Source organism: Euprymna scolopes, chromosome 26 (genome assembly GCF_053919585.1).
Source record: "Euprymna scolopes isolate OS-2025 chromosome 26, ASM5391958v1, whole genome shotgun sequence".
Taxonomy (NCBI): domain Eukaryota; kingdom Metazoa; phylum Mollusca; class Cephalopoda; order Sepiida; family Sepiolidae; genus Euprymna; species Euprymna scolopes.
The window spans coordinates 17,911,686-17,934,081 of record NC_136507.1 but is presented as its reverse complement, the minus strand read 5'-3'; the positions used below and the strand labels follow the sequence as shown (position 1 = coordinate 17,934,081).

Sequence of the window (22,396 nt, the reverse complement as noted above, 5' to 3'; positions counted from 1 at the left end):
TGTTATGTTTTTTGCACAATACTGAGGCTTATGTAATCTATCTTCTTCAGGTGTATCTTGTCAAACGCGGGAATCTTCCTGTTGTCTTGTGTGGCGTGGCCCATCAACTTGGTAGGACCATTTTGAAATGATGATAGTGTCTTTAAATATAGCCAAGAACATTTAACATGAATTGGGGTATAAATGTTATGTTTTAATAAGGGAAGAAATATAATATATATATATATATATATATATATATATATATATATATATATATACTTTCAATTTGTCTTTACATAAGCAGTAATGTGTTGCTACACAGTCATGAGCATGTTTGGTCTTCTAGTATTTAGTAACTAGAGACCTCTTCAGGAAACAACGCTTATATTCAAAAGCGGAATTCTTAATGAAAAACAAAAATATCTCTCTCTCTCCCCCCTCTCTCTCTCTCTCTCTATATATATATATATATATATATATATATATATATATATATATATATATATATATTTATATCTTCATTTTATTTTTGTTTTATTTTACTTCAGTCGAAGTTCTCAGAGATTAATGGACCCCGTTACGGGGACTAACATTTGATCTCTGTGTAAGATACATAGATAATCGAATATTCCATTAAAGGACTTCTTTTGTCTCTCAAACACTGAGTTCCTATTTACAATGTCTCCCCACAGGACAGAGTTAAACACCAGGGTCGTTTTTTTTTAACATGGAGAAAAGGAACAAAAATAAAATTGTCTCAGTCGTGGAGGGTTTCTCCTCCACTGACAGAACAAGAAATTGAAGTGCAGCATTTGAAGAACAGATACTACACTTTGATCTTGGCCCGAAGGTCAGGACAGTTAGTAAAGAAATTGAGAACATAATTTTCCTCTCCCCAATTGACCATTTAAATATGTCAGTATATCTTTCTTATGGTCTCTTGGTTTTACTCGATTCCAGGACAAGAATTCATCTAGTCTGGTTGAGTATCCAACTTTGTTGTGTTACTTAAGGTAACATCACTTGGAGAAGGTGCACCATTCCTCATAAAAGCCAGTTAGGGTTTACTTATAGGAAAAAGAATCTTCATGCCGGGTTGTCCTGACAAACCCCTGTATAGACAGACTTTAGGCACTTGAGAGTAGACACTCATGTTCTCTTTCTCTCTCTCTAAATATATATATACAGCATACATGCATATTAAAATTGAAATAAATTAAACATTTAAAAAATAGAAGGGTCACCAGGTAGTAAGTGTTTCCTAAAACATGAACAGAGTTTTGTAAATGAGTGTTACTTACACAACGTTTCGGCTGATGAAATCTCGATGCCACTTTAATATAGGGGGCTACTATCTGGGACATAATTGCAGGGATACTACAAAGGGAGTTGAGCAACAAGATGTCCGTTCACGTTACACTTGAACTTCTGCATGTCAGTACAGTCAGGGAAACTGGAGCCTAGAAGGGAATTTCAAAGTTTAGCAGTTCTGGGGAAGAAGCTATTAGAATAGAAGGTTTTCTGGTATCTGGGGATCTCTACTGTGTAGTGGTGGGATTTTGCTGCTTGTCGGGTTTATAAATAATTAAATTCCTTGTTCAACAAGGCACACCTGAAGAATGCAGAAAGTTATGTCGGCTAAAACGTTATGAAAATAACACTCAAGATAAGAACAGTAGTCCGAAGAATACAAATGGTTTCTCTTTATTTGGTGATTATATCACCAGCAGGTGCAGCGTAAGCAAATAAATTGCCGTTGCACAACACACAGAGCCATCTGTTGGCAGCCAAGTAAACTAATTTAGCAGCAGCAGAATTATCAAGTTCTCGCTCATATCCAGATTAAAAGAATTGAATATCAAATCAGCACCCACTGTAGGCAGGTTGAATCAGCTTCCTACAAAGGAGGAAGTTTCATGGGAGTATGAAATTCACAAGCGATCCCTAGTCGCATGTATATCCTCATCAGAGGAGATGACGACATTAGGTTTTTGCAACTTATGCAGTGGCATGTTGGCGTCCTCCTACATATAGTGCTTAGTATTCCCAAATGGTCACCCATCTAAAACTGACCAGGCTCGACGTTGCTAAACTTTGGTGATCTCATGAGAACCAGTGTGTTAACATGATTATGTCGTATGGATTATACAAAAACATTGTTAGAATACTCCCTCTTTCTCTAGTGGTTTTGACTACATTATTGAGAACGCAACTTTTGTCTCTTGCCACCAACACTGAGAAGCCACACACGGGTACGTTTCTTCTGTTTTGTTAACATATACAGTGTGGAGCGATAAATTTGTCGCCCTAAACAAAACAACACTGCAGCTTTATTTTAAAACTTTTATTGAAAAAATCAATTCAGGTAACTTGATTATGTAGTAGAACAGACAGCTATTCAATGTAGCTGCCTTCAGCCTCATTCAGCACCTCAATACGGGTTCAAAACTGAGAGCATGCCTTTTCCACAAGCGCCGGCGAGAGCTCGGTGAATACTTAGTGGATAGTAGGATCAGGCTGGCTTTGGTGTTGTGGGAGGTCATGTTGGTGATGTTCTCAACGTATGACCAAACAAAGTAATCCAGCGAGTTCAGATCAGGAGAGAAGAGGGGCAGTAAGAGAAAGGTACAAATGTAACCAAGTTATGGGGTTGATATGCCGTTGTAGAGAAAGAGCAAAAAGAACGAAAAAATAGGACGATCAAATGACTCTGTGGTTAGAACGAACAAAGGAAAAAGTATGTCAAGAGATACTTATTGTTGTAACGGTCAGAGTTTGGAGTGAGCTGGCTGTTTATTTTGAAACACAGAATTCGAGATGAAATGACAGGCGGTTGTTTATTTTAGAAAACAAGGTTTGAAAGCTGATGACAGGCAAGTTTTCTTGTTGTAAACAAATACAAACTCGTGATGTTTAAAGGGCATTGATGGATATGTATATATTCCTCGAACACAGTAAACAGAAGAGAGAAAAAGAGGAGAAGAGAAGGAGAAGAGAGAATTCGATTTTGGCGAATTCAGATGGTGTTAAAGTCGGGCAGAGAGGGCTTTTGACTTAAAACACGTATCTCCAATGGCCGAAAAACTTATCCGAACTCGAGTCACAAGCTACCGTTTTAAAATAGCTACAGCCAACTTCCTTCAAACTCTGAAATATTATTAGACCATTATTATTGTGAATAAACCCAGATTAATTGTTTATTCATGTGTGGAATCGTTTTTATTTCCTTTTTCACCACACTAAAATCCACGGCTCTCTTATCGGCGATGTTCGCCGGTAAGCAAGTACACAACGACAGGTCCGGAGTATAAATTTAGACGATCAACTGATAATTCTGTCACTACCCAATACCAGCAGCATTAAAACGGCTAAGAATTATCACCGGCAGTGGTCACTGGAAGGACGAAAATAGTGAGCTGCAAACCGCCAGAGTCGTAATTGGAGTGGAAGAGTTCTGAGGTCGACGATCGTCTCAACCGACCGGCTGAAGGGGGTGACACAAAGTCGTAACACTCCTTCCAAAAACCATGCCTTTCGACTTGTGGGACAGCGCCAAGTCCTGCTGCCACACCCAGGGTCTGCCAGCAGCCACCTGATTACACCAGGGGATCATCACACTCTCCAGTACATCCAGATACACTTTGGCGTTGACTTTCAAACTGACTTTGAAGATGTGAGGTGGCATGATGTGGCCCTCACTTGAAACCACATCAAAGACCATAACTGTGGCTGGAAACTTCGTTGAGCTGTACTCTCAAGCATTGAACCATCCGGATTTGCATTTTGAAGGTGCTGGCAATGGTCCCGTTGTCATAACTTGGATTGGTAGAGAGCATGAGTTGTACAGCAGTGCATCTCTTAAGTTGTCCATTGAACATTGCATCAATTTCACACATAATATAAAGCTCCTATCACTCTTGGTACACAACTGGCCAACTAGTAGATGGTCTGCAACATAAAAAGAAAACTGGATTTAATTGAACGGACATGAAATCATGTCATCTTTTCTAGGGTGACAGTTTTATCATTCCATCCTTTAGAATTCCGAATCCTGGATTTGAAATTAAAATTTATAAGACGGGGTCTAATTTGTATACACCAATTAAACATAGGTATAATTCGGTTCCAGTCAATATATTATATAGAAATTCAATCTCATGGGACAGACAACTGTTTAATATGCTATCTGAAAGTAAAAAAAAAAAACCATAAGGACAGATGAAATAAATGTAATTAAATCCAAGAAGAATAAAAAGTGGGCTATGGGTTTATTTTCAACTTTTCTTATTTTGTTATTTAGTCCTTACGTTCTATGAATAATCTTTCTGACAAAGGAGGAAGAATTGTTGTTTTCTGGGTTCAAATCCATTCAATTAATACTTATCGGTGGCTTCTTTTTTTTTTTTTTTTTTTTTTACCATAGTTTGATATATTATATTTTAGTTACTTACATTAAGTGACTTCATGCCTTGTTTGAAGCGATTTTCTTAAAAAGTAAAGTTAGACAATTTTTTAAGAGCAATTTGAGTGGTCAGCCTTTTTGTTTTCTCGATTTTTCACCGTTGTTACCTCCAAGAAGTTTATGGTTTCGGTGAAGTTTCTTTATTATTACTATGTTTGTATACAGCCTTACGTCCACATCACTTGTCTAATCGTGACCAAACTTGGTTAAAACATCGATCATAGTCTAAATTAGAACTGGATATTTAGGTTAACAATCGAGGTTACTAATTAAGGAAGATTCTCTAATTCTTTGGTTTGGTTGTTTTTGTTTTACGGCATATCAACCCTTTTCAGGTTATTTAATGCTGAATCCAAAGATTTTGAAGAAAAAATTTTTAATAGAATATATTTGTTGTTTTCAAGTTGGTTCCTATTTAACCCATAGTTGGGACCCTAACAGGTATTACCACTCCGGGTCAGAGTGGACCTGGGAGCAATGCCAATTAAAGGGTGGCTCCACACTCCCCAAAGCCCGCAAGCTGGGGCCTCACCACTGGATATAGTTTAAGGTCATATCCAGGACCTCTAATTCTTTGGATTCTTTGCATGTGTAGAGGCACGTTCACCATAAATTGTACGTATGTAGTAACAACTGACTGAAAGTTCCAATTATTTGGATTCTACAGACTACTGTTCTGATCTTGAGTGTTATTTTCACAACGTTTCGGTCAATGTAACCTCCGACCTTCTTCAGGTGTATCTTGTCGAACTCAGGAAAGTTTCTGTTGGACTCGGGAATTGAGACAGAATTTCGAAGGGAACCCTTTATTTACTTCACAGGAGTAGTGTGCTCTTGTTCCGTCAGGCATGACTGGATAGAGGTCCTAAGTAATTCGCAATTGTATTTTTCGGTCGCCCACACTGAGGATTGAACCTTCAACCTTCAGGAGAATATCACTTTTTGCAATTGATTTTTCCAAGTACACTAACCACTGCGCCCATGGGTCATTGCGTACAAATTCCCGTGCTCGACAGAAACATTCCCGAGTTTTACAAGATACACCTGAAGAAGGTCGGAGGTTACATCGACAGAAACATTATGAAAATCACACTCAAGATGAGAACAGTAGTCCAATGAATCCGAATAATATAAATAACCAATCCTCATCTAAAAAATTCTGAAATGAAAGATTCTCTAAGTTTCAATTTCTTAAGCTTAGACATTTTCTATAATGTGCTTTGATCAAAACTAAAATAAGGATTCTAGACATAAAGTTTAGTATTATTATATGCTGATTTTAACAGTCGTAAGCGAACCTAAAATTGGTGCAAAACTTCTGTTGGGAAATTTATTTTACCTGTCCTGTGTTACCTGGGTATACTTCTGTTTCCATGAGGGCAAAGTTAGACATAATGTGAATATAATGTGAGAAAAATCAACACCCCAAAAGGGATCACTCAGAATTGGGGCAAAAATTTAAATTAGTCCAGAAGGATTTCTACCCCACTGCAAAGATAAAGTGTAGTATCAGAACAGATACTACACTTTATGCATTTGCTAAGTGGTAAAATGTTTTACATTATAACAAATTCTCTTCTGTTTCTAAATTTTTGAGATGAGAATTGGTTATTCGTATTATTTGGATCCATCTGACTACTGTTCTCATCTTGAGTGTGATTTTCACAACGTTTCGGACGCTGTAACATCCGATCTCCTTCTTTTTGAAGATTCAATTCTCAGTGTGGGCGACTGAAAAATACAATTGCGAATTACTTAGGACTTCTATAGAGTCATGGCTGACGGAACAAGAGCATACTACCCTCGTGAAGTAAACAAAGGGTTCCGTTCAAAATTCTGTCCAAATTCCCGAGTTCGATGGAAACATTTGCGAGTTCAACAAGATACACCTGAAGAAGGCCAGAGGTTACATCGACTGAAACGTTGTGAAAATGACATTCGAGATGAGAAGAGTAGTCTAATGAATCCAAATATAAAATTTTCCTCCGGTTGCTTAAAAGAGATGAAGTGTAGTATCAGAACAGATGCTACACTTTGCTCCTAGCCAAAAAGCCAAGAAAATCTCGTGCGTCTAGGGTATTCTTCTAGTTCGGTTTTGTTTAATAAATAGATTGAATCAATAGATTTCAGAATTATCAACCAATCAGCGCAAAGCACAAAGCCGTTTCTGGAGGCAAGTGATTTGTCAACTTATTAAATTCAGCGTTGCCACAAAAGGGAATAATCTTATCTATAACCGATCCCCCCCCTCTCTCTCTCTCTCTCTCTCTCTCTCTCTCTACCTCCTCTCTCTCCCTCTCTAATTGATTTGGTTTGGTCAACGTGATAAAGAAAAAAAAACAAACAAAAAAAAACAATGTTAGTACACTGTGTGTCCACTCACGTTTCTTCGTTGATCCAGCCAATATCCATTGCAAACATTTATTTGGGAAAATCAGACTCCTGTTTTTTTTGTTATTTTATTTATTTATTTTATTTTTTTCATTTTCTTCCTTTGAAGTTTGTAATGCTGGGTATGGGGCAGCCAAACCAGCTGCCAACATTGCCCTGCTTTTTATTGAAACCAACCGAGAGCTCCTTTTAGTATCCTCGTTGTTCCCTTAAGTGCAATTATCTGGATCTCTTATGCACTTAGATCACCAGGAATATTAGTTAGGTAACCAATCTGTTCTTAGTAGTCTGAAAATCCTCTTGCATTGGGAGTAAAAATCTATATATACCATTGCGTTGGGAGTAAAAAATCTATATATACCGTTGCGTTGGGAGTAAAAAATCTATATATACCGTTGCGTTGGGAGTAAAAAATCTATATATACCGTTGCGTTGGGAGTAAAAAATCTATATATACCGTTGCGTTGGGAGTAAAAAATCTATATATACGGTTGCATTGGGAGTAAAAAATCTATATATACCGTTGTGTTGGGAGTAAAAAATCTATATATACCGTTGCGTTGGGAGTAAAAAATCTATATATACCGTTGCGTTGGGAGTAAAAATATATATATACCGTTGCATTGGGAGTAAAAAATCTATATATACCGTTGCGTTGGGAGTAAAAATCTATATATACTGTTGCGTTGGGAGTAAAAATCTATATATACCGCTGCGTTGGGAGTAAAAATCTATATATACTGTTGCGTTGGGAGTAAAAATCTATATATACTGTTGCGTCGGGAGTAAAAATATATATATACTGTTGCGTTAGGAGTAAAAAATCTATACATACCGTTGTGTTGGGAGTAAAAAATCTATATATACCGTTGCGTTAGGAGTAAAAAATCTATATATACCGTTGCGTTGGGAGTAAAAATCTATATATACTGTTGCGTTGGGAGTAAAAAATCTATATATACCGTTGCGTTAGGAGTAAAAAATCTATATATACCGTTGCGTTGGGAGTAAAAAATCTATATATACTGTTGCGTTAGGAGTAAAAAATCTATATATACTGTTGCGTTGGGAGTAAAAATCTATATATACTGTTGCGTTGGGAGTAAAAATCTATATATACTGTTGCGTTGGGAGTAAAAATCTATATATACCGTTGCGTTGGGAGTAAAAATCTATATATACCGTTGCGTTGGGAGTAAAAATCTATATATACTGTTGTGTTGGGAGTAAAAATCTATATATACTGTTGCGTTGGGAGTAAAAATATATATATATATATACTGTTGCGTTGGGAGTAAAAAATCTATATATACCGTTGCGTTGGGAGTAAAAAATCTGTATATACCATTTCGTTGGGAGTAAAAATCTATATATACTGTTGCATTGGGAGTAAAAAATCTATATATTCTGATTACGTATCTTGCTAAGAAAATGTAATTTGCCGATCGTGGAATGTTACGACCCAAATGGCAAGGTAGTCTAAGGTTTTTTGATCAGCACCGCCGTGAAATAACCCAGAGCACAATTCGACAAGACGAGAAAATAAATGGCCAGACATTACAAGATATATATATATATAATCAACTGTTTTATTGCGCAATAAAATTTAACAAACACAAAGCAAAAACATAGAATGCAATGTCCTAAAGGGCCAAAACAAAGCGGAGCAAAAGAAGGAAGTTTGTAAGTTAACTAAAATCTCTCTTTTCTCTCTCCTTTATATTATATAAGATATTTAGTCAAACGAAAGCAAATCTTAGAAGATTTGAGTTTGACTATTCATGGGAGTTGACAAGATTGAGATTTAAAAGCAGGTAGGGATTAATAATCACAAAGTACTTAGGTATGAGAAGCCATCCTTGATAATCACGGTAACACATTCATTTATCATCTCAAAATTGAGTTAATTAGGGCGCGTGGCTAATTCAAAAATTTCTCCACCCCGGATTCTGTCATTCCGCGTCAGTCCACTACGACGGTTGATTTCAGAATATATATTTTAATATTTTCTGCCCCATGTGTTTCATTTGCTCGCCAACTTTATTTCAAATTACTTGACCCCCCCTCTCTCTTTATGAAATATGAAGAACGAATATGGGGAGGGTAAGGAGATAAAGAAATGTGTGACGTGACGAGGAGGGGGTGAAGGGGCCGTCCGTTTGCGCCATTTACGTTGGTAACTTCACGCATTATGGATGACTCTTCTTTTCACGGATCGAATAAAAATCTAATCAAAGAAAGAAGGAATCTTTGTCATCACGTACTTTAACTGATTCTCGTAACGATATCAACACTTAATCGCGCTCGCACGTAACAATACCTTATCTATTATACTAATAAAGAAAAGATTTTTCCCCTCTAGAGTCAGATATTATAGAACTATAAACACAGGCAGCATACATAATTTCAAGATGGCTACGCTTCCTATCAGTATCTGATGCATATTTTTGGAAATTAACAATCGGTTTCCTTTGTTCTAATAATTTCCTACATTGATTCTGACGAAAGTGACTCTCCAAAACAATTCATACTTAGAGGAAGTAGGAGTATATTTAACTCAGTCCAAAAAATCTACTAGGACTCTCCCATCATTTACCGGAAAACCTACTTCAGATCTAGTTCTAAAATAAAGACAGTCATTGTTTTGTTTACTCATTCCATCATCTTTCACCATTTATGAATTCCAATAAAAACGTCCGGACCCAACCAACTCCAGTGCCAAAGACCAAGACTTTTCTTTCGATTAATGATATATTTGCTTGAACTAGCTTAATATTCTTGGCAACAGTAATCGAATAATACTATCTAGTAAGAACGGTGGTTCATAGTTTGTATCTGGTAATATGCTTCAACATATTTTCGACATATTTTTTAACGTCTGAGTGATCCAACCGCATTTATAGCTTACACCTGCAAATCACATTTTTGTGTGAAAGAACCCGGATGTATTCATATTCATTATATTAGTTAATAACAAGTTAAAAAATGTAAACATAACATAATAAAAATGGCGTATCTATACACCCACAATTTTTTTTTGTGTGTGTATTGATATTCATATTAAAACCTTTTTTATTTATTAAAAAAAAATGCAACTTTGTTATATATGGGTACTGGAATTGCATTCATCTGCAAAAGATCTATCTAATTTGCATATTCTTTTAAACATTCAGTTGAATTAATTCCTTAGTTTTTGTCGGTTTTCTTCTAGGATGATCATCTTTAGTTAACTATTACGTGTAATTATATTCATGCAGATATTGTACATGATTTATACTTGCGTAATATTTGCGTAAAAAGGTTATAGTAAACACAAACCTCTTTTATATATATTTATGTATGCGTATATATATTTGTTTAAAAATGTTGCCTACTCAATTACTCTGTCAGTGTTTGGTCTACAGAAATAAAACTTCATATATAGGGTATTCGAACCCATGCGGAATTTTATATTTGTGTTTTAGCCCTGGAAACTAGGTGCAAAGTGTGAAAATTAAAAAAAAAATGGAATTTGCTAGGTGAAGGTTGAACGACGGCATTACGAATATGCATGTGTAACGCTATTAGTTCATGTTTTAATTTTTAGTCTTGCAGCAAACATGTCTTCATAGCTCAGGCATTAACATCAAAGGAAAAAGTAAATCGTAAGCTAAACGTTTTGGTTTTGATTCTCGGTGTTGGCGCATGAGTCTTTTTTTTTTATTTTAAACTTTTTAAATCATTACTATATATTGAGTTCAATATAATATAATAATAAATACGAAATCTGCATTAATCAAAATATAATATTTAAGCATATTTTACAACCGGGCAATGCCGGGTGGTGTGCTAGTAGGCAATAAAAATATTTTTATGTTGTTTTTTTTTTTTTTAAATATTATTTTACTTTTTTTTTTTTTTAATATTATTTAATCATTTTGATTTAAAATCTATTTAGTACAACGCATGTAACCTGAAGAAAAAACTTTGTAATGTGTAAATATTCAACAAGAAGCGTGATTTTCACAAAATGGAGTAGCAATTTTATGGAATGCAACCATGTTTTTTTGTATTGCCCTAGACAAAAAAAAAAAAAGTATTAAAGGATAGTTTTTCCCTACAATGCTAAGTTGATCTTAGTTTCAAAACGTTTTTCATGTCATAATCTTTAAAAGTAGGGATATTATATTTCTCTTAGTCTGTCTGTCTGTCTGTCTGTCTCTCCTGCCTCTTTTTCTCAGAAACTATTTGGATGATTTACTAGAAATTTTGTATAGGTCTTTGTTATTATAAGGTAAAACGAACTAAGTATCATGGTATCCGTTCGATGCACAGTTTGGGATTAATAGGCATATTTAACCATCAATTTGGTATAAAACACTCATTTTAAGTCAACGGGCTATAACTGTGGCCTGTTTCTAAAGGCTAAAAAATCTAGTATGCATATATTATCAAAGAAACTGTTCAACCCTTCAAACTAATTAATGACCTTTCTGTCTTCATCAATCAGTACGTGTCACTTTGGACTTCCTGTGACGCAACTTCCTGCACACGTAACTCTTGCTTTTTCTTTAACTTCTAATGAACCTCTATAGAAAAACGCTGATCTAACCATTCAGCTATTTCTTCCTTCCGTGGAAGTATAACGTGGCCATTACCCACGAACCGTGTTGTTACATTTCAACCACTTGGACCTGCACATTGTCTGGTACCGTCGCAAAGGAAGAAACAAAAAACAAAAAAAGAAATGAAAATCCGACAAAAAAAATGCAAATTAAATGCATTTATTCGTGTTTCTTCCAACAATAACGCATTTCATTATCTTTCAAATTTTTTTTTGCGAACCCATGTGTTTTGCGACGCTCTACCATATTACATCTCCTCACCACCTAATGCCAGCCATAACCAGTGCTTTCTCGCCTTCATCTTCACATATCCATCTTGCCCGGTACACAATTTGCTTCTCTTGCTCATCCACGTGCTATCCTTTCTTTTTTTTTTCTCCGTCTTCTTCTTCCCGTGACGTCAGTACGTGCACACTTGCTTAATTTGCATATGTGCTAAGACGGCTGCTGCTGCTGCTAATATTTTCGCTAGTCAGCTATCTTACAGCTGCTCTTGATTTTCTCACACGCGCGCCATACGCGCTATGTTACAGAAGCGCCATTTTCTTTTCTTTTTTCATCAGAATACTAAGGAATTAACTGAAGGCATTTTTTGTACTTCAGTCAGTGAAGAGCGATGCTTGAAGCCAAGAGAACTGGAATGAATTTATTAATCCTAACAATTCAATTACAAAGAATGTTGTCGCGAAAATAGGTATTTCGAAAAGAAGGGGTGGGGTGATAAATTTATAAATAAATAAGCAGAAGACTTGCTTAGCGAGAATGACGTCTCCGAATCTTTGATGTAATCCGACTGTCAAATATGTCGTTTCCCCAGACTTCTCTGCGGGCAAGCTTAAGGTGTCTGACTGCTCACGCATTTTATTTTTCCAAATGTTGACGTTTATTTATTTGCTTACTTAGCTATGTCCCTGTGGGTATCGTAGTAAAAACACTCTGTGAATAAATCAAACTGATCTATTTTTTTTTTTTTTTTTTTTTTAAGAGCAGTCTGATTTCAACGATTTCTGAATTTTTAAAATGAGGATTGATAATTCATATTATTTGGATTGTTCGGACTAATGTTATCATATTGAGTGTCATTTGCACAACGTTTCAGCCGATGTAACCTCAGACATTTTTCAGGTGTATCTTGTTAAACTCAGGAATCTTTCTGCTGGTCTTGGGAATCTGCGCGGAATTTTGAACAGAACCCTTTATTTAATTTACGAGGGTAGCATGTTCCTATTACGTCAGCCATGCCTGGTTAAAAGTCCTAAGTAATTCGCAATTGTATTTTGAGTGTCGTCTGCATTGGGAATTGAACCTTCAACCTCCAGACGAGTGTAACTTACAACTGAATTTACCAAGTACTTTATCCACTACGCCATGGATTCTTGCAAAAAATCATTCTCCATGTTTGACAAAATACATCTGAAGAAGGTCGGAGGTTAAATCGATTGAAAAGTTGTGCAAATAACACTTAAGATGAGAACAGTAGTCCAAATAATCCCATTTTCTTTTTTTAGATGAGGATTGATAATTCATATTATTCAGATTCTTTGTGCTACTGTTCTTATTTTGAATGCTAATGCTTCGACTGATAGTGTGTTGTCCAACCCAATCATGCATGTTTAAACAAAGGCATTTCAGGGAAAAACATTATTACGTACTTATATGTCATGTCGAAATTAATATGAATTCCAAAATCTATGAAACGTCATCCAGTAGAAGACATGCTAGAGCTAATTTGCAGAAAAAAGTGTATAGTATTAGCAAGAATAAGCAAGATGGCTTACTTGAAAACAGTTATCTCCCCTGATTTGAAGCAGTTATCTCCCCTTTATTTCAAGCATCTAAAGTGTTACTTTACAGTGAAAAATTGCAACTTTGAAAAATTTTTATTTTTACTTTTACTTATTTTTCTACCGGACCATTTTTCGTAATTTTTTTGGAATTTATACTCATTTCAGCATGACATGAGTAAGTACGTAATAATGTTTTTCTCTGAAATGCATTTTTTTTCGAAGACATACTTTAGTAAAGTTGCTCTAAGGTAATCTCCAACCTTCTTCGGGTGTATCTTGTTAAAATCGGGAATCTTTCTGTAGGTCTCGGGAATCTGGCCAGATTTTTCGAATAGTAGAAAAAGTCTTCATCTTTTTGTATACAAGAACTTGGATGCTTCAGAAGTTTTTTGGATGAGGATTGACGACGTCCACTATTTGTTATTCTCCGACCTTTTTAAGGTGTGTCTTGTCATTCGAAATCCTTTACAGATTCCCAATTCTGACACGACACGTCCCTCAAGAAGGTCAAAGATTACCTCAATCGAAACATTGTGAAAATAACATCCAAGATGAGAACAAAAGATATGCTTCAGAATTTTTTAGATGAGGATCAATAATTTGTACGATTTGCATTCTCATCTGGGATGTTATTCTCACGTTTTGGTCGATGTAACCTCTGACCTTCTACAGATGCTTCTTGTCGAATTCAGGAATCTTTATGTTGAACTCCGGAATGTGTACAAAAGTTCAAACAGCCTTTTATTTAATCCATGGGGATAGATTGGTCCCATTCCATCAGCCATGATCAGATAGAAGTCTAAAAATGTAATTTCACTTCAATTTTTTCTAAAGAAATACTTTGTCTGGATCGGATTTACTTTTAATTATTTTTGAATCGCAGCTATCTTAATAAAAGTAACTTTGTACTTGTCCATACAGAATTATTTCCTTTTGATTGGAAACAAAAATATTTTGAAGAAAAAAAAAAGTAGAATTTAAATAAAAGCAATAGAATTGCAAATATTTCGGATTTTTTTAGATAAGGATTGACAAGTTTTATTATTTGGTTATTCAGACTATTGTTCTCATCTTGGATGTTATCCTCTCGATTTGGCTGATATAACCTCCGACCTTCTTCTGAGAACTGAGAATCAAATTGACAGCAAACACTGAAACCATATAACGGCACTGGACGGTTGGAATATTAAGTCTTGACGGTAATTGTCAATGCAGGCTATTCTTTATACCATTCATACTGATTAAATTGGTCTGTCTATCTATCTATCTACATCTGTCTGTCTATCTATCTATCTACATATCTGTTCCTCTGCCGTTGTGTAAGACAAACACAATGGTATAATGAAAAAAAAGATGTATTAACAAAAATAGGTTACGGAAGGCCTGAGTCAGAATTCTTTCTAAAATAGAAATCGGGTACTTATCTGAGGGGCCACGTGAAGGTTGCCAACATCCTTAGTTAAAATCATTCTTTTGGAATGAACTGGATTCAAACTTGGGACACCCAGGTGTCAGTTTGTGTTAACTACTAAACCACCATCACCTCTCTTTAAATGCATTAAATTAATTTAAAAGAAGGCAATTAAAGGTGATTTTTCATTGTCTTCCAATATGAGGTCTACATAATTGTTAAGAGTTAATTTCGTTAGTGTTGTGGTCCTGGTTAGCGATCACAATATTAAGGTGAAAGAGTCTTAGTGATTAAACTGCGCAGTAAACCTTAGATAAGAGAAAATTCAGGTTGTCCTCGATGGCCGTATATCTAAACAATATGATTAAATGCGGGAGTGCCCCAGGGGTCTATCCTCTATTATTCCTAATATTCATAAATGACTCCGTGAGATGGGTGTATATGCTGATGACACCACGCTCTATAACAGACAAGACAGGAAAACAAATGAACACATATCTTAGTCCTTTAGCCCTCACATTCCATGAACGATGTTTCTGACAAAGGGGAAAGAGTTGCTTTTTTTCTGTGTCGAAATCTCTCTATATAACCCTTATCATTAGATAACATTTCACTTTTAAGTGCTTTTTTTTTTTTCTTAAGCTCCTTACTTCAAGTGGCTTCATGCCATGTCTGGAGCGATTTCCATAAAAAACGTTTGATCACATATTGGATTAGAAACCATTCAGTAGATCACATATCATATCGGTTTGTGATGGTAACATCGAATCAGGAAAGGAATAATCATAATTGTAACCAATAATATTTAAGATTGACTAATACAGGATGACTAACCACCTCACCAAAAAAAAAAAAAAAAAAAAAAAAATGCCACCCATGGTATTGTAAATAATATTTACAATTCTTTCAACAATGTAACCATTGGGTTTCAATCTCAGCCTGAAGCATTTCCATGTCTAATCCAAAACTGTGATACAATGAAACAGGTTTTCTGTTGATGACTGCCATTTTTTCTCTGGTTATTATGAGATAGAAAGTGAGTTTAGCATGTTATTTAACTTGCGGTTTGCCTTCTATTTCTTAATCATCTTTTGAATTTTATTTTGCTTTTAACACTATGTTTGTTTGTTTTTTTTAATTTTTTTTTTTTTTAATTTCTGATCGTCTTTGAAGAATAGGTGAATAAACAAAAGGCTATATTTTTTGTTATTTACTGCAAAGCACACAAAAAAATCAAAAAAATCAAATGATGAATATGGACTGATTTTTTCCTTTGATCAATAGAAAGCAACTAAATAAATAATATATATATATATATCCAGACACTGTTCCACTATATCATAGCTCTTTGGTGATTAAACAAGTAAATGCTTCAAACTGAGATTAAAACTCAACCGCTTTATCAATAGTCGAAGTTTTATATATGTAATATCAGTTGCCTAGAATGCTCAATTCTCTTTTTTATAAACACATTTATAAATGCATTATCGCTGATAACAGCTTGTAATTTACCTTACAAGTGCTCAATTATATATCTTGCAACCGTCTTTTCAGGCTTTCCTCCAATCATCAAGTGAGAATGTATTTTTTTCTGGCTTAAAACAGTTAATTGGTTAGCTTAAATGCGTGACATAATCGGAAAGATTTAAAGTTACGTCAGTTGCAGATAGCATCAAGAACATCTTCATCCCTGACTCACAAAAGGTAGGAAAGACAACATAACCACTCAATAAAAGTACAGAATAGTTAACACTCAATAACTTGCCACTCTCAAATAAAACAATAAATAATTAAATAGCTCAGAAACCTGACGTTGTCTGAGATTTTGTGAGGATCAATGAATATTCTACACTTACAATACTTTTACTGTCATCGAAATCCCCAGACTCGCCATTTTTTCAATCAAATCGATTGATTGCCTCTTCTAGTCGGGAACCAATCGCAGTGCATCGGAGAAAGTTTCACTTACCGCTCTGCAGTGACTTTAGTTAACCATGTAGTCTACATTACACTATAGAGAACCTACTGTTGATTTTCTAATATTATTTTTATATCATGGTTTGAATTAAAGTTTAAAATGTAGAAGTCAAGTATCATGGTTCACTTGTACTCTAAACAGAAACATTTATTTCAAACGTGACCCCGTCTTATCAAAGAACCTACAGTTGATTTCATATGCCGGACCCTTCTGCTTGTGCATTGATAAAACTTCTCAAATGCATTTGTGATGGATTTTAGGCTGTATAAGGGCGTTAACTTTAGTCAAAATCGGACTGCTCCTTCTTTAACCGGATATTTTTGATTTTAGATTGTTGATTCTTATTATTGGAAGCATTTCGATTTCTAAACCTATCTAAGAACACTCTCAGACGCATGAAGTACATTTGTGTAAAATATCAAAAAATCAACCCAGTTGTTTTGAAGTCCATAGGAAACGAACTCACACACAATGTGCCTTTTATAAATAAATATAGATATTAAACGCAGTAGAATGCAATTCTCTAACTAACCGAGTTTTATTGTTATAACACTTTTTATATAATAGCAGGATTTTCTCCACATTAAAAAGTGACACTGTGTCTAACTCTGCCCTCGTGGGGAGGCAAGTAAACAGCAAAACTATACAAGTTTCTACCCCAGACAATCAACACCTACACGTTTTTCACTTTCACCGTTTATCAATGCTCAACATGCTTTCTAGGCCATTTCCAAAATCAGATGTGAATCTCACGTTTTTGTTCATCAGGACATATGTAAGGTTCGCTTCATATGTTGTCGTCATCATCATCATCATCATCATCATCATCATCATCATGTTGCAACAATCTTTTTTGTTCTCAATAAACCAGGTCGCATGGCATTCTAAATCCGAAAATAAACAAATTCGTAAATTATTAGAATTTTTATCATTCATCTTTTCGCTGACATTCCTCCTTGCAAACTGAGCAGTAAAGCAAGAAAACAAGAACAGGTTTTCATAAGATGCGTCCATGTCATTCATGAGATGCGTCCATGTCATTCATGAGATGCGTCCATGTCATTCATGAGATGCGTCCATGTCATTCATGAGATGCGTCCATGTCATTCATGAGATGCGTCCATGTCATTCATGAGTAGGGCCATGACAACAGCATATTCTTTTCACTGTTTTTACTCTCGAGTGTGTATCTGTTGATATCTTATATGCTGTTATATATACATAGATTGATTTGGGTCTCAGTCAATTACCTGTGTCGGATATATACTCGAGAGTAAAAACAATGAAAAGAATATGCTGTTGTCACAGCCCTATTCATAAGATGCGTTCATGTCATTTAAAACAAAAACGTGACGGAGGAACAAAATTGTTATTTAAAGTGGAAGTATAAGAAACCATCCGTCTGCCTGCTTCTCTCCGGACTACAACTTGGATGTCTTCAAGTCCAATGTTAACAAATTCCTAATGAACCGCCCCCTTAATTAAACACTTCATCAAATCTCCACACTAACGTAATGTACTTGCAATGACCCTTATCCCTGAGTGGCTTCCGGGCCTTGATAAGTGGTGATCACTGTGTAAAAAAAAAAAAAAAGACCAAAGGACGATAAAACTAGGATCCAGGGGGGCCTAATTCCTTTTCTGTTTCTGGTGAAGTTATCTTCTCCCTTTTACCTCAGTTATGTGAGTTCTTGTGTGGAGACATGAGTATGGGATGAAACAGCTGCTAACAGGCACGAACAAAGGAATGACTTTAAATCCAGCTAAATAAAGATGGATATATATTACTTCTGTCTGTGATAATTATGACACACAAACTCAAGTAATACCGGACTAAGACTGATAGGTGTAATTTGTATTATTCTATGTGTTGCCTCCTTATAAATAAAATGTCTATGGCAAGTCAATTTCTTTTACTACTTTATGTCATTTATATGCTACATATATACACACACATATTCGTCTTCAGGCATCAAGATTGTAATATGCCAACATCCCCATTCGAAACCGTTTATTTTACATGCTGTCATGAGTTGAGGAGCTTATAAAAATTTACTTCCAGACTAAAAAGATCCGTACTTATCACCTCCTTCCGTGTTTTCATTTGCCTTTTTCCTGCTACCTCAACTGTTCTACATCTACTGATCCAAGAAATTTCATGCATTCTTTCAATGCGACCAAACCAACGAAGTCTCCTTGCAAATAACATGTCTACATCAAATCAACTGTGAGTATCCTCATTTCTCCCACTACTTTGTCATTCATGTGCTACACGCATATGCATACATCTTCATCTTCGGACATACAATTCTTTAATTGTTATGATATGCCAATACCTCCATTAGTAACACCAACGAAAATGCTATTTTAAACTAAAGTGTGACAGACCAAAGAAAATGTTATTTAAGATTATGTGTAACAGACAAACAAAAATGGAAGTGTGACAGACCAATGAAAATGCTATTTGAAACTGTAATGTGACAGACCAAAGAAAATGCTATTTCAAATTGAAGCATGGCAGACCAATGAAAATGCATTCATTCTTTTCGCTGACTGTTATCCTCATCTTCATAGTTGTTGTTGTTGTTGTTTCGGCAACTAATCTTCCGGCCTTCTTCAAGTGATTAACTGCGGCGAGATAGGAATGCTGAATCTTGTAACTGTATTCCCAGTAATTACTGCCTTCCGTAGTTTTTGTCTCACCATGTTTTTTTTTTTTTTTTTTTTTTTTTATTACATTTTCACCCCAAACAAGGCATATTGCCACTTTGGTGTAGGGGGCTACTATCAGGGGAAACATCTACTGGGGTACTATGTTGGGATTAGGGCAGCGAGATGTTGGTTCACGTTGCACTTGAACTTATACATGTCAGTATAGTTGGGGAAGCGGTGACCTGGAATGGAATTCCAAAGTCTAGCAGTTCTGGGGAAGAAACTACTGGAGTAGAAAGATCTTTTACATCTAGGGATCTCTACAGTGTGGGGGTGGGATTTTGCAGCTTGTCGGGTCTGTCGAGGGTGTTCACGTCGTGGGGGCACAAGTGCTTGCAGTTCTTCAGAGCATTCACCATTATAATACTTGTAGAACAGACAGAGGGATGCAACGTTTCGACGATGGGACAGCTGGCCTGCTGTGGGTAGGATTGAAACCGCTATCCTCAGACAATGCTCACCTGGTATTGGTAAAACAATTTCACAGCTTGCGTTCGGTGTTCAATGCTAGACTTATCCATGATTAATTTTCAAGATATTATCTGTAACATATCTGAAATAGAGAGAAAAAAAAATAATCGTTAATGGTAAAATGACAGATTTTCAACCGTTCAGTGATTTTTTTTTTTTTTAATACCCTGTATGATGTTTGTATACAAAAACTTGCAGGACTCATGGAAATTCCAGGGAATAAGAAATATAATTAATCAACAAATATGTTTTGCTAAAGCTGATATATTTCTGGATAGCTAAAAAGAATTAGGCATTTTTTTTTTTTTTTTTTTTTTTTTTTTTTTACAGAAAAACTATTAATTTGCTGCAAATATGAGTTTATTAACAATTTTATTAAATTAGTTTCTATTGTATAAACATTGTGTAATATAAAACTGACTCAAATGAGATGAATTAAAAAGTACTCATAAATACTCAGAAAGTAATATTGTGCTACATACTTCAATACAAATAATAAAATCACATTGTAAGAGACAATCTTTAATTTACTCCTTTAGTCCAGCACCTCTTAGCAGGCAATATTCCCCCCCCCCCTTGTTTCTTTCAAATGTTCCTTTTTTTACATAACGTTTTGCTGGCTTCTTTCTTTGGTGAAGAAACGTTGCACTTTTAAATTATTATGAGTTTCTTTCTCACACCATTACAACAGTGATCATATATTATTATTATTATAATGATATTCGAAAATGAGGGCACATCAGAGGGAAGTCACTCTCATATTCTTGCCCCGGGTTGTTAGTTTGGTCTTTTGAAAGCCAAATTTCACGAATTTAGCCTCATTTTAGAAACATAGTGATATTAAAAAATTGTATTTGGCCCTTTTCAAAGCTTAACGTACTAATAATAAAATCACATTGTAAGAGAATATCTTTAATCTACTCCTTAAGTCCAGCACCTTATCGATATTCCCTAGTAGGGGCGCCTCGGGCGTTTAGCAATAAACTAACCTTTTCTCAAAGAGAAGATAAAACCTGGGTGGGCGGCCATCCTGAAGAAAAAAGAGTATCTTTTTTTATTTTACTTCATTGTAAAGTTTCAGAAATCAAAGGGTTGCTTCCTGAAGCGAACACTTGGTAGCTCTTTAAATATAGAACTAACCCAAATGGGGTAAATTAATAAGTACTAATACTCAAAAAATATTATTCTGCTACATAGTTCAATACAAATAATAAAATTATATTGTAAGTGATGATCTTTAATTTCCTCCTTCAGTCCAGTACCTATTGGCAGAGAATGTTCCTCCTTTTCTGCCCTGCTTCTTTCGAATGTTCCCTTTTGTTACATAACGTTTTGCTGACTTCTTTCTTACGTGAAGAACTGCAGCACGTCGGAATTACTACAAACTCCTTTTCTCACACCATTACAATAATGATCATATATCATTATAATGATATTCGAAAACGAGGCTTCATCAAAGGGAGGTACTCTCATGTTCTTGTCCAGGGTTGCCAGATTAGTGTTTCTAAATTCAAATTTCGTGAGCCTCCCCCCCCTTTTTTTGTAATTGTGTTTTGCCTTTCTCCAATCGTAACGCACAGACTAAGGAAGGAACAAGTAGAATATTAAATAGATGGAGATTTTGTGCCTGTCTGTCTGAACAGAAACTATACTGTTACTTTCATTGATGATGACGATTAGGTATCTGTCTGTCTTTAGTTGAAAGAATACTATTACTTCTAATACTAATGGAGATTTCGTATCTGTTTGACGCCGAAACTATATTAGTTCTATTACTTCTATTAATAATGGAGATTTGGTATCTGTCTGTCTTTAGCTGAAACCAAACTATTACTTTCTATTGTGCTAGCTTTCAATGCTCAATTCAGGAAGATAGTGCAATATCGGTTTTGCTGTCGTGATATATTACTCCCAGACATTACCCTCTTTAGTGATAGCAGACCAATGTAGTATATGCTCCCTATTTACAATGCCTCCCCACGGAACAGAGTTAGACACCAAGATCGTTTTTTAATGTGGAGAAAAGGGACAAAAAAAAAACTGTCTCAGTCGTGAAGGATTTCTCCTCCACTGACAGAGAACGAGAAATTGAAGTGCAGCATCTGAAGAACAGATACTACACTTGATCTTGTCCAGTGTAATATATGCTCATTAATCATGATACCAAACTCCTAGACATTATCTCCTTTTTTTAATAAGGAGGGGGAGATGATGTATTAGCTGTTCAGTGATCTTGATACCGTTTCTCTAAGGATTATCTTTTGTTTTAGGGAAGAGGGATACTAGAAAAATTGGACAACGCCATCGATATGAGAAGATTGATGCTGAATAATAAAAAAAAAAAAATGAGGGGCATAGGGAGCATTGTGTTAAAACTTTAAAGGCAAAATGTCTGGCCGGCATCATATGTGTGTGTCGGAAATCAGTTAAAGCGGAAACATAGCGGAATCAAGAAATGCCCACAAGTGTCAAACTACAAACATATTTCCACGACATTTTTTTTCTTCTTATCGTTTCCGTTCTTCTATTTTAACTATATTTCCGGCAAACGCGAAGCCGTCTAGACATTTTGAATTCAAGTTTTAATACGACGCTCTC

At 35.4% G+C, this 22,396-nt stretch overlaps 1 protein-coding gene and 1 pseudogene across 2 annotated transcripts in view; one reads left to right on the top strand and one right to left on the bottom strand.

Moving 5' to 3' along the window:
- Positions 1-22,396, top strand: part of LOC145247938 (FERRY endosomal RAB5 effector complex subunit 3-like) — an 807,792-nt gene that overhangs the window by 378,494 nt on the left and 406,902 nt on the right. The gene's annotated exons all lie outside the window — the stretch shown is intronic.
- On the bottom strand, positions 6,346-6,508 carry LOC145248535 (U2 spliceosomal RNA; annotated as a pseudogene).